Below are 11,141 nucleotides of genomic sequence, written 5' to 3'. Positions count from 1 at the left end.
GGCCTAGAATCAGTCTTTCGTTGATATAACAGTGGGATTCCCTGACTGCTGTGGCCTTGCAACGACACCTCAACATTTGCTGCTGTGCTAACCGGTGGGCTTACAGTGGGGGAAACAATGTAGCGTTGCTGACTACCTTCGTTGTGATCAGTTGCACATGTGGCACTTGAGGTTTGGTGTTGTGTCCACGCTTGCAAGTGCATGCTGGTTAAATGTCTAAGCATGCAACTGGTATTCAAATTTTTCAGATTTTTCCCTCGGCTAAAGGTCTTTGCGCACTTCTTACAGATAACCTTGGCCTGATCATGAGGATTTTGTTCAAAAAAGTGCCACACTGCACTCTTCCTACTTTGGCAGACATTTTGCGGCCTAGCACGCTGTGATCTTTTGACCCTCTGGACAAGCTGTCCAGCAACTCTTTTGATGTTTGGAACCTGTCTTTGGAGTGCTCCGGGCCTGCCAGATAACAGCTGTTGCGATGTCGATGTCTGCTGTGGATGCTCCTCATCTGAGCTATTGGAAGCAGCACCCTCTTCCCCCAATGGATGCCAATCTGGGTCAACAACTGGGTCATCCATCACCTCCTCTTCTATGTCATGTGCACCTTTCTCTGTGTCACCGTGTATGGTGGTATAGTGTGCGGGAAGGGGCACCTGAGTCTCATCAGGGTCAAAATCTGGCTCTGTACACTGCGAGGACAATGTAGTGCTCTGAGTGAATGTACCAGCAGAATCATACATCAGCGGCTGTGCATCAGTGCACTCCATGTCAGATTCATCTTGGCCTGGGTAATTCACCATTTGACTTGATAATCCAGGCATGGTATGTGAAAACAGCTCCATGGAGTAATCAGTAGTATGGCCTGCGTCATCCTTCAATCTTGGTTGGGGTGAAGGACACAAGGAAAGGTGTGGTTCATGAACATGAGCCTCCAATGACGACTCAGTGCTTTTACTTTTTACAACTGAAGAAGAGGAGGCGATAGAGCTGGAGGCTGAGTCAGCAATGTAAGACAAAACTTTTTCCTGATGCTCTGCCTTTAAAAGCGGTTTGCCAACTCCTAGAAAACTAAGCGTTCGAGGCCTTATGTAGCCAGACGATGACGCAGGGTCAGCACCTCCTGCATTCGGTCCTATTTTGCTCTTGCCACTACCATCAGATCCACCACCAACACCATCATTACCAGCTGCCAACCCCCGCCCAATTCCACGGCCTCTTCCACCAGCCTTCCTCATTTTTGGTAGAAATGTAGACAAAATCCAACAAACTATATAGTAATGTAAAACAAGGTAAAAGGTGTCTATAGGACAGGGGAGATTTAGAATTTCTGCACACACTTGTGGACAGTGGACACTTTTGGATTGTGTGAGGCCCACTGATATCTGAGCGCTATGTGACACGCTCGATGGCACAGCTGCCTGTGACCAAAGTGACGAGAGGATAATGGAGATTTTGAATCTCTGCGTACACTTTTGGACACTGGACACTTGTAGATTGTGTGAGGCCCACTGATATCTGAGCGCTATGTGACACGCTCGATGGCACAGCTGCCTGTGACCAAAGTGACAAGAGGATAATGGAGATTTTGAATCTCTGCGTACACTTTTGGACACTGGACACTTGTGGATTGTGTGAGGCCCACTGATATCTGAGCGCTATGTGACACGCTCGATGGCACAGCTGCCTGTGACCAAAGTGACGAGAGGATAATGGAGATTTTGAATCTCTGCGTACACTTTTGGACACTGGACACTTGTGGATTGTGTGAGGCCCACTGATATCTGAGCGCTATGTGACACGCTCGATGGCACAGCTGCCTGTGACCAAAGTGACGAGAGGATAATGGAGATTTTGAATCTCTGCGTACACTTTTGGACACTGGACACTTGTGGATTGTGTGAGGCCCACTGATATCTGAGCGCTATGTGACACGCTCGATGGCACAGCTGCCTGTGACCAAAGTGACGAGAGGATAATGGAGATTTTGAATCTCTGCGTACACTTTTGGACACTGGACACTTGTGGATTGTGTGAGGCCCACTGATATCTGAGCGCTATGTGACACGCTCGATGGCACAGCTGCCTGTGACCAAAGTGACGAGAGGATAATGGAGATTTTGAATCTCTGCGTACACTTTTGGACACTGGACACTTGTGGATTGTGTGAGGCCCACTAATATCTGAGCGCTATGTGACACGCTCGATGGCACAGCTGCCTGTGACCAAAGTGACGAGAGGATAATGGAGATTTTGAATCTCTGCGTACACTTTTGGACACTGGACACTTGTGGATTGTGTGAGGCCCACTGATATCTGAGCGCTATGTGACACGCTCGATGGCACAGCTGCCTGTGACCAAAGTGACGAGAGGATAATGGAGATTTTGAATCTCTGCGTACACTTTTGGACACTGGACACTTGTGGATTGTGTGAGGCCCACTGATATCTGAGCGCTATGTGACACGCTCGATGGCACAGCTGCCTGTGACCAAAGTGACGAGAGGATAATGGAGATTTTGAATCTCTGCGTACACTTTTGGACACTGGACACTTGTGGATTGTGTGAGGCCCACTGATATCTGAGCGCTATGTGACACGCTCGATGGCACAGCTGCCTGTGACCAAAGTGACGAGAGGATAATGGAGATTTTGAATCTCTGCGTACACTTTTGGACACTGGACACTTGTGGATTGTGTGAGGCCCACTGATATCTGAGCGCTATGTGACACGCTCGATGGCACAGCTGTGACCAAAGTGACTAGAGGATAAGGGAGATTGGATTGCTTTTAAAAAAGCAGTTTGCGGAGCAGTGGGTAAACAGCAATGCCAGCGTGTCAGGAAGCCTTAGAAGGCAGCCCAACAACCAACACCACTGATACACCACAATATAGCCTCCCCTTGCACTGCACACACAGTGACTTGTGTGTTGTGCAGGCCAAATCGCTAGCAGCAGAAGCAGTTCTTTTGTCTTCTTCCCTGCCTAACGCTCTCCCTACAGAATCAGCAGCAACCTCTCCCTATACTAAGATCGGCAGAAGTAAGATGGCGGTCGGCGTGCACGCCCTTTTATACCCCCTGTGACGCCCACCAAAGCAAGCCAATCACTTGCATGCCCTTCTGAAAGATGGTGGTGACCCGTGCCTAGGTCATCACGTTGCCCACAGTGTCCGTGGATCCTGATTGGCTGAAAAAGAGCGCAAAACAAACTTTTGAAACGCGACTTTGGCGCGTAAGTCGCCGACCTCGTGGCCGACCTCATCCTAGGGTCGGGTTTCGTTTCATGAAACCCGACTTTGCCAAAAGTCGGCGACTTTTGAATTTTTTCGACCCGTTTCGCTCAACTCTACTTTTAACTATTTGTCTGCCTGACACATTAGTATCAATCTTTGTTCCTTCTTAACCAATCACTTTCTCACACCACAGTCACTTTCTTGAACCACAATATATCCTGTCCTTGCCATAATAATAGTCAATTTTTCCTTCTTCAACATAGCAGTAACAGAAATAATCAGAATTCACTTCCTCTGTTCTTCCTAATACCTTCGTCACACAATTCATGTGCCAAGCCACAAAATTCTTCTTTTCCTTCCACGGATTCTCTCATTTAGAGCTAAATATCCTTACTTCAGTTGTGCACAGTACTGGCGGCCGTATCAGTCTCTGTTCCACTGGGTCAACCCCATCTGGGAAGCCCAAAATTCAACGCGGTACTCAGTGAAAGGAGGAGGGCGTCTCAGACTATCCCTCCGGACACCTCTGGTTATATATATCTATCTATATCTACCTGAGATACGTATCCTACCCAGTCTTCGATCTCATCACCACGCCTGACTCTAACAGTGAATTCAGGATTTCAGGATATTTTGACTATAAAGAGAGTCACAATCACTGGTCAATCCGGGGTGTCCGTCCCTTATGAGGTACGGTTCGAGCACTGGGCCCCCAACGGGACTGTACCTCTATATGATTCCACCCATGAATCACCCCACCATCAAGGACAAACCTCAGATCCTCTTTGCAGCAACAAGCACAGGAAAACCACACCAACGGTCAGTCTGAACAGTATAACTGCCAACTTACCGTGGTTGTTGTGGGGGATGATCAGTCCCAATTTTCCAGCACCTGTGTCCGCTCCGAGGGTCCTTTGTCTTGTTGTCCTCCAGGGGCAGAGGCGTCCCTGCTTGGGGGCCCCACGTTGGGCTGCCAGCTGTCGGGGTAGCTATTGAGGGAGGGCTAAATTAACCCTTCACGGTTGAGCCAGTGATGTCCAAATTATTCCACAGAGTGTTGCTAGCAACTCAAATGACCACACGGAGATGGGGGTCTCTGTACGGGAGGATCGAGACAGATCACTAAGCCCCTTTATTTTAGTCACTTCTTTTATAATCTTCTGCTTAATTATGCAAAGTTCTCAACTACCAATAACATCATTTCACTTTATAAACCAATAATATTGCAAGAAAACTGGAAACTGCATACATGTCCGTATCCAAATAGGAAATAGTATAATGGCATATTCTTCAGAGTTCTACACCCCTGCCTCCCTTATCTTGCACCTGATGGGAACAGTCTGGTTTTATGACAGTTTGAACTTTTACCTAATTACAAAATTTATCTTACAGCAACAAAAACGGAGAAACGAAACCTTCAGGAAAAATGGAGAAGTAAAACTTCAGCTCTGATTTTAGTATTAACCCTTCACACTGGGACAACAGCCCTGCCTGTGGAGGGCTATAACATCATTGCTGCACCACACCATCTGTCCTGGAGGATCTGTCTACAGCGTCGGCTTAACACCTCCCTTGCCGAACACCACAGGTGGCGTCACGAACTATTCATCTAATTACATTCTACCATTCACATCTTCCTTTTACTTGGGCACCCAGGGCCATGGTCCGGGTCACCGCTGCAGTGACACATCACGCTGACACCGGCCCGGCACTGAGTACCCCACGGCCCTGGGAGGGCGACCCAACTTGGCATCACGAACAGGATGACGAGACCCGATGCCATCGGGTTCTGTGTGCCTAAGATTTGTTGGACTTAAAACTTTTGAGAATGTGCAGAAGACCCAATTTAATAGACTGTAAAATGAACATTAAAAATGGCCGTTGGTGTGGAGAAGAAGGGTGTGACGAGATGGGAGGTCCTAGGAAAAGACCGCGAACAGTCTTGGGCCTCCCCTGCCTGAATTACTATGTGACAGCAACATGGCCCACCCCCCGAGGGGTTCGTATACTGGCTTGGTATGGAGGCGCTGGAAGAAGACGCCGCCCCAAGAAGGAGGGGCAGAAGCCAGTGGCGGGAAAGGGGCCAAGAGAGGAGGGAGAAGAACGCCAGAATGCCATCTTGGAGAGAGACGGGAGGAGGCCTGCGGAGCGCGGGGAAGTGAATCTCCCCGGCGCCATGGCTGATGGCTCCAACCCAGTGTCCGAGAGGAACCGCCAGCAGCTGGAGGATGAAATTGCCCAGCTGACACGCAGCTTGCAACTGAGGCAGGAGGCCTTGTGGAGGCTGAACTGGCAGCACGCCCGGGAGGGGCCTACACCGGCAGTAACCGCCGAAGCTGCACCGGAGCTTCCCCAGGCAGATTCCGTGGAGCCTGCCGCCGCCATCACACCACCGGCAGCATCCGAAGCCCCTTGCTGCAGCCACAGGAAGACTTGTATGAAGCCCCAGAAGCCGGAGCAGAGGAAGAGGAGCTCCCGTCTGGACCTGACATGACTGCACAGGTCCCACCAGAGGCCCCCCGCGGACCCGGAGCCACCACCCACTGCCACCGGCCCACTTTCACCGGCACCGGAGCAGAGACCACACCGCCAGGAGGCTCCAGGTACGTCTGATGCCCCGACACCTGGGAAGGCCCTGGGGTGTACAACGGTCGCAGCCAGGTCGTGCTAGATTTGGTCTGGGACCGGGATACCAGTCCCCGGGGGGAACACCGGAACCCCTGGAGGTGGCGCCGCGGTACCAAACCAGCCTGGATCGGTCCCGGGAGGAGCGGGAGGATGATGAGAACTGGGCTAGTTGTCAAGCTACCATCCGGCAACTGGCAGCTGAACACCAGGAGAAGGAGCAGCGCCAGCAAGCGGTACTAGGCCCAGATTTGGACCGGAAGGAGCGGGTCCGTGCCGGTCATTGTGGTCCCAGAGATGCAGCAGGTTGGGGCCACATCCTGAATGTGAATCACGAGAGGGGGTTCGGTTTTATCCATGACCCTAGCCGAATCTCCGATCTGTTTTTCAGCCGGAGAGATGTAGAGCCACACTTGAGGAAGGGGCACCCTGCCAGGAACCTGAGCCCGGGAGATCACGTAACATTTACCAGGCACAAAGGTCTGAGAGGCTGGTATGCGATGAACATCAGGCGAGTCCCGGAGGATCTCATCAAGACCTGCAGGCAGAAATCACCTACTGCCCCCATGTGCCAAGGTGTGCCAAAAGCAAAGAAAACCACAAGTTTGACCCCACTGGAGGAGGAGTACCTGAGAACTGCCCATGCATTCCTTACATCTGGTAGCAGTTCCCATTAATCAGCTTCCAGAACCCCAGGAGGGGACCATCACTAGTAACCTATAGTAAACTAACTCTCGTTACCTAGGATTGTATTTGCACAGTTGTGCTTTGTTTTTCCATTATGTTTTAGTTTTGTTTTTCCAGTGTTGCCCTGTTTTGTTGGCAGCCTTTCCATTGAACTAAGGAGATCATGAACGCTGAATGGTCCAGAACTGCAATTGTAAATAGTTTGCACCTTTTTAGGTGTCCTCTCTTGGTTTTACCTAGGACACTTTGCGAAGATAATGTCTACCTCATTTGGAGCATGACTCCAATCAAAGGGCACTGCAAGAGATCCCGGCTGGGAGCGGTGTCCCGCACTTACAAGAATTATTGAAAAGTTTAATGTGAAGTATTTGATAATGATGTGTCTTATGAGAGTAAATGGCTTTTATATATAGAATGTTTAAATAAAGAGATAAGAGATTTGGATAGAGACACCATGGTTCTCACTCAGAGTTAAGAGAAAAGAAATGTGTTGATGAAGAATACTGAAGTGGTAGTGAGTAACAGACAATAGCACTTTGAATTAAGTATTGTATGGAAAATTGCACTTTTGACTTAGGATTTTAGGTAGTAATTAAGAATTGTTTGCAACGTTCAAGAATGAGTGCCTCTCACATTGGGAAGTTTAGTATAAGAAATGTTTGTTTAGCATTACAAAAATTTTGTGTAGTCAACTTTGCTTGCCTTGCAGCCTGCGGATATGCTGTGTTTAACAGGAGGGTATGTGGCACCCCTGAGGCTCAGTCGCCACAGAGGTACTGCAACTTCTCCTAAGGTGTGGTGCCCCACCATCTAGGTAAGTTGGAGGCTCCTGACCACGCTCCACCACTCTCACCCCACACAATAGAGTAGTTCAGTAAAACCACATTGCGGCTCCTTGCTTAGAAAGAAGCAGAGCACCTTTGGTGGTTCCCTGCTTGGAACACTAAATGTGCTGGGAGGTGGGTGGAGTTGAGAATACACATAAAAGAGCAGGATGGTTTAGGATTACAGGTCAATCGGTCAGTCAGTCAGAAGGAGAGTAGGAGAGAGGAAGCCACTCGGAGAGGAGTGGGGATCCCTGGAAGAGGGATGGAGGAAGGAGTGCTGCAGCTGCCTCAGTGACCTGAGCCAGCTGGCACGGGAAAGGAAAGAAGGAGAAAGACATTGAACTGAAGCCTGAGCTTCCATAGGAGATAAAGACAAGTACGGAACGTAGGAGTGAAAGGGAACACAGAGGACGTGGGTTAGAGGAAGAACCCTGCCTAGAAGTTCTAAGCGCAAGGCCGGTCCCAGTCCCCGAGGTTGTATGGACACTAATGGTTCTGCAGCAGACACCGGTGGAGTAGTGGGCTGTAAATGCAGTACTCCCATCTAAGACTTGAGGGCACAACAGCAACACGGATAGAGAGCCGGGACTCAGGAGTAGAGAGTCCCCGAAGCAGGCTACAGCTGTCTGCCGTACAAGTAGAGTTCTTGGGAACATCTGTCAGGAGGAACTCCAGTGTACAGTAACTCAGTACTAGGAGATCTTCACACTTAAAGGCGCTATAGAGGAGACGTTCAGAAAAGGCACATAAGTTGGCAGAGTGTGGAAGGGAGCATTCCATCTTGCCTGGAGGTTGACTGAGTCCCTGACCTGGAAGACACGGCACAGAAGCGGGCACCACAGACTGTGAGCAAAGCTTTGGAACTACATGCCCTAGTGTCCTCCTTTCCTTCCTGTCCCCTTCCGCCTGGCACTGCTACATCCCCTGTGCCAAACACTACACCATCTAAGTGTCTCCACATCTGCACTGCCCTGGGACAACAGCCCTGCCTGTGGAGGGCTATAACATCATTGCTGCATCACACCATCTGTCCCGGAGGATCTGTCTGCAGCATCAGCTTAACACGTCCCTTGCCGAACACCACAGGTGGTGTCACGAACTATTCATCTAACTACATTCTACCATTCACATCTTCCATTTACTTGGGCACCCAGGGCCACGGTCCGGGTCACTGCTGCTGTGACACATCCCGCTGACACCGGCCCGGCACCGAATACCCCACGGCCCTGGGAGGGCGACCCACCGCCATTACTCTGGACCGGAGTGTGGATCTGCATAGAAATACATGCAGCCGCACAGTCCGGTCCCGAGTGCCAGCAGCAGTGCCGGGCATTGAGGTGCGAGGTATCGCAAATCTGATCCCGACCTAATACTGCACCTTTCGCAGAAAGTCAGATCTGTCTCATACAAGCAGAAAAAACTCACCAGCACATCCCAACTAGTGTGAATGGTTGCCAGCTAACATAACAACTCTAAGAAAATAAAAAGCTGCACTCTGGATTGTTTAGACTGGTAAATCTAGAAAATTGGAACTGCATTACTGCCATAAAACACTGGTTAGGTGCTATGTTATGTACGTATGGAATTTTGGAAAATTGAAAATGCAATATTGCTATAGGAAAATTTACAGTAAAAAGAAGGTACTTAGCACATAGATTGGCCAATGTATATGAGCCCAACTGCAACGTCAATGCCTACCTTATTGTGGGGTCCCTGTCCTGATAAGACATCTCTCCTGTACTAAAAAGCCTACAATGTATGGGGCAGGAAGGAACCAGCTAGTTAAAACCACCTGAATCTGATGGAATTGGGAGTGTGAGTGCACATAAAAGGCCGGAGTCACACTACCGTAGAATACGGGCGAGTGCTATGCGAGAAAACATGGCGTAGCACTCGGACCACTGTTACTGTATGGGACAGCTCACATCACCGTATTTTTTCTCAGGCATATTCGATGTGCATGTAAAATTGCAGCATGCTGCGATTGTATGTGTATATCGTCCGAGACTCGCCAATGCAAGCCTATGGGTGCGAGAAAAACTCGGACACCACACAGACCCTGCGTGTAGCTTGCAGCAAATACGCACACGTTTTCCTCATTTCAGCCCATTGAGCCATTAAATTCAATGGGGAAAAAGTGAGAAATGTAAAGCCATACACACGTCATACGGATGCCTTACGGATACATAGGTGCGAGAAAATCGCGTCATCGCATTGCAAATGCATTACACACGGATGACCATATGGAGAACACTTTGCGACTCTCGGCAGGGAGATTTGGACCGATGTTCCATCCATTTAGTGTGACGCAGGCCTAATACTGTACCTTTCGCAGCAGATCAGATCTGTCTGATATTCATAGAGCTCTCCACATACTTACCTTGTTACCTTTTATCTCTTATCTTTATCCATCCATTTTTAAATTGTGATTCTTATTCTAAAGCTATTTATTTTTTATTCAAATCACCTGTAAAGACCAGATCTTTGCTTGTACAAGTTCCCATAACAGAATAATTCTGTACAGAATAAAAAAGTAAATAAATTTTAAAAAAAATGTTCCCAGCACATCAGCCGATTTCAGGCTGACATTCAGGGAGCAGTCAGATGGATAGCACTCGGCCCAATGTTTTACTATGCGGCAGAGCAGATCTGTGATTATTTTCTCATGCTGATTCGGCTTCCCCAATCTTGATTTAGTGCTACCAAAAAAAATTTGACTCCACACTTTATCATGACTTTCATATATATATATATATATTTTTTTTTTAAACTGGTGATGCTGGCATGACATTTAGAGTCAGGACAAGGTAGGACATGCAAGGGCAAATTATATAAGAACTATAAACATGGACACTCCTGTAAGAGAGAAACATGGAATCTTGCTGTGAGAGAGTCTGAAAAATGCCAATGGCACAACAGGAGCCTCATCTATACACAGTAGTCACAGCCCGTAATATAACAAATTAGCCATTAGTCACTGACTCCCAGACTGGTTCTCACAGCAAGCTGCTCGTAAAGCCGACACATTGCTCACTAAATATTCATTTTATTACTTATCGTGAGTATGTATGTATCAACCTCTACTATATCCATACACAGAATTATCCATTGTTTTATGTAAAAACTTGACATTGTGACACATTACAATTACTATCATACTGTCTCTTATGTACAATAATATAACTACTATAATACTGCCCCTATGTACAAGAATATAACTATTATAATACTGCTTCCATGTACAATAATATAACTACTATAATACTGCCCCTATGTACAAGAATATAACTATTATAATACTGCTTCTATGTACAAGAATATAACTACTATAATACTGCCCCTATGTACAAGAATATAACTACTATAATACTGCCCCCTATGTACAAGAATATAACTACTATAATACTGTCCCCTATGTACAATAATATAACTACTATAATACTGCTCCTATGTACAAGAATATAACTACTATAATACACCCCCCTCTGTACAAGAATATATAACTACTATAATACTGCCCCTATGTATAAGAATATAACTACTATAATACTGCCCCCTATGTACAAGAATATAACTACTATAATACTGCCCCTATGTACAAGAATATAACTACTATAATACTGCCCCTATGTACAAGCATATAACTACTATAATACTGCCCCTATGTATTTGGGCACCACATTTTAAAAAAGACATCAACAAACTGGAGCAAGTTCAGAAAAGGGCAACCAGAATGGTGACTGGTCTGCAAACCCTGTCTTATGAGGAAAG

Source organism: Dendrobates tinctorius, unplaced genomic scaffold (assembly GCF_039654945.1).
Source record: "Dendrobates tinctorius isolate UK_male_01 unplaced genomic scaffold, ASM3965494v1 ptg000113l, whole genome shotgun sequence".
In the NCBI taxonomy this organism is placed as follows: Eukaryota; Metazoa; Chordata; class Amphibia; order Anura; family Dendrobatidae; genus Dendrobates; species Dendrobates tinctorius.
The sequence above is the reverse complement of the archived record's forward strand: the minus strand, read 5'-3'. Positions refer to the sequence as shown.